This window comes from Musca autumnalis, unplaced genomic scaffold, assembly GCF_047663935.1.
Source record: "Musca autumnalis isolate F117 unplaced genomic scaffold, ASM4766393v1 scaffold_4, whole genome shotgun sequence".
In the NCBI taxonomy this organism is placed as follows: Eukaryota; Metazoa; Arthropoda; class Insecta; order Diptera; family Muscidae; genus Musca; species Musca autumnalis.
In genome coordinates this window covers 191,629,857-191,632,531 of record NW_027411977.1, presented here as the reverse complement: position 1 = coordinate 191,632,531, position 2,675 = coordinate 191,629,857, and positions in this window count along the sequence as shown.

The following is a 2,675-nucleotide window of genomic DNA, read 5'->3' as shown; positions in this document are numbered from 1 at the left end:
CCTAATATATTACTTCAGATTGTACCAAAAGTGCTAGTTTCCTCTAAATTAAAGTCCAATTATCAAATAGCAATATAAGTACAATATTTTCACAAGCATATACTCGTACACCCCCATCACACGTTTTTCTCATTGAATACCAATAAAATTACAATTACTAATTGGATGTGTTAATTGTAATTTTTTTAATGTTATTTCATTATCATCTCTGTATAATTTCTCCAAATTTGTCTTTAACACTTATAATTAAAAAACATAACACCGCCAAACCAGCTCTTTCTTTAACGACTCTTTTCAGATTTATTCTTCTGATGACAATCTACCAACACCCACTTAGAATACGTAAATATTACAACCGGTGTGGGAAACATACCTCCACAAACATTCAAAATTGTTCACAAGCAACGTTGGTCACAAAGGATTTTAAAATCAAAGCTTGCAACTTATTAGCATACAGTTCTTGTGTGTTAGATATAAATTTAATATTTAAATCGGTGGATATAATTTCTTTAAACACACAGTCGCACATCTCTGTCATAATTTTTCTACTATTTTCGCTTTTTACCATTACAATAACCTTTTAATTACAACAAGGTATGTTGTAGACATTGATGTATCGATGAAACTATTAACCTAACGTCTCATTTCTTCATAAACATCCATAAAATTTAAAATTATTCTTTTTGCATTTGGTTAATTGAAGTAAGAACCTAATATCAATATCCATATATTGTACATAGCATCCAATCTTTCCATTTGAAACCCTAAAAATGTTGAAGAATTCTCGTGCTAAATTTATTTAGGAATTTATAGATATATGTAGGTCCCAAGTAATTCTTTTATCGACGTTCTTCATGGTTTCCAGTGGTAACAAATTTGTAGAAAATCATTTTGCTTAACATGCAAAAAAATTACAACATTTTTGACACTTCCAACTTTCTTATTATTGGAGTTGAACGGCAAATCCATCCTTTTTATGATAAACAGATTTTATCTCACGGGCTTTTTAAACCCGTGTGGTTTTTAAACCAGGTGGTTTCTATACCGGTTGGGCTTTAATCCATGTGGTTCTTAAAGCGGTAGTTTTTAAACCTGTAGCTCTTAAACCATGTGCTTTCAAATTAAGTGGTGGTGGGGTCTTATATGAATATATAACTTATTTTCTTGTTTTCTATAAAGTAACAAAGATATTGAAGACAGCCAACAATTCATCACTCAAGGGAATGCCAAATCTAAAAAATATTTAATTCATAATTTTCAAAATAAAACATACGTAACACTGGACTTCTTATTAGGTATGTACGATAACTTTTCCAGCAATAATTACTTAGTAAATTTCAGTAACTACTCTCAATAAATTTTACTCCCTCAAGCAAAAAAAATCGATTTTTCAACCAAATAGCATAAAACATTAATTTATAATTGAATTTTAGTTATTGAAATGATTCCAAAAAATTAAATTGTGTAGTTTTCTTGGTCATACATGTAAACATTTTAAGTTGTTTACATTAACCAAATGATTAAAAGTTAGCTGTCCAAACGTACAAATTTTTCCAGCCAAAAAATGTGTAAGTTCTCTGTCACAAAACTACTAAAAAGTTTCTTCTATCATTCACAATTTTTTTTATCGAACAACATATAGTATTTTTGTACTAATTTATATTTTTTAGATTGTCGTACACACCTATTATTAAAATTTGAATTATATATCTTTTTCATATTCCACAAATCCAATATATAAATCTCAAAACATTAAGTGCAATTGTTTAGGATGAAGAAATCCTTATTTGTCGTCACCATAACACTAAAAAATCCTACAATTGTCGTCAACCTCTGGAAATATAAATGCATAATTATACACAAAAACATTTATATTGAAATGTTAATGGTTAAGTTATTGTTATTGTATTGACACTGTTTGTATGTTAGACGATTTTATATATCGCCTATAAATATGCGTCCTCAACAATAACCATCCATATCTACAAAATGCCTATACAAATCGCATACACAATACAATGAGGTATTTAGTACGACCTCACACCCATCCACCTGCATTTCATTGCAATATTTGTTCACTACAACAACACCAACAACTTACTATGAACAGTCACCCTATCCAAATGTATGTACAAAAGACGACTTCATTCACAACAGACCTCATCCACTTGCATCCCATCAATTTCCAATATAATCCCTTTAAAATTTTAAGTAATTTCGTTAATATGTTTATGTAAACATGCACAAACAATTGCATTAAAAGATTCTATGGTTGTCACCCATAAAAAACACATTGAACTTGAAGACTATCAATCCAGCAATCAAAACAAATATGTGAAGAAATGTCAGAGTTTATGAAACACATAATAAAATATTTATTATATGTATATTTTTCCTAATCATAACTCCCAAATCCAATATTTATGCTTTCTAAACCTCAAATATAATTGTATAGGTTACATAAATCCCCAATTGTCGTCACCAAAAACTAAATCTCTAATTGTCGGTAAACTATGTAAAGTAGTAAAAGTTCTATGAATTGTATAGTGTCTGAAGTAAAGGAACGCTTTTCGAGTAAAAAGTGGTCAACTTTTAAGATTTTTCACGTAGAGGAACAGAGCTATAATAAATTGAATCTACATAAATTAATACATTTAGCTCTCCTACCACTCAAG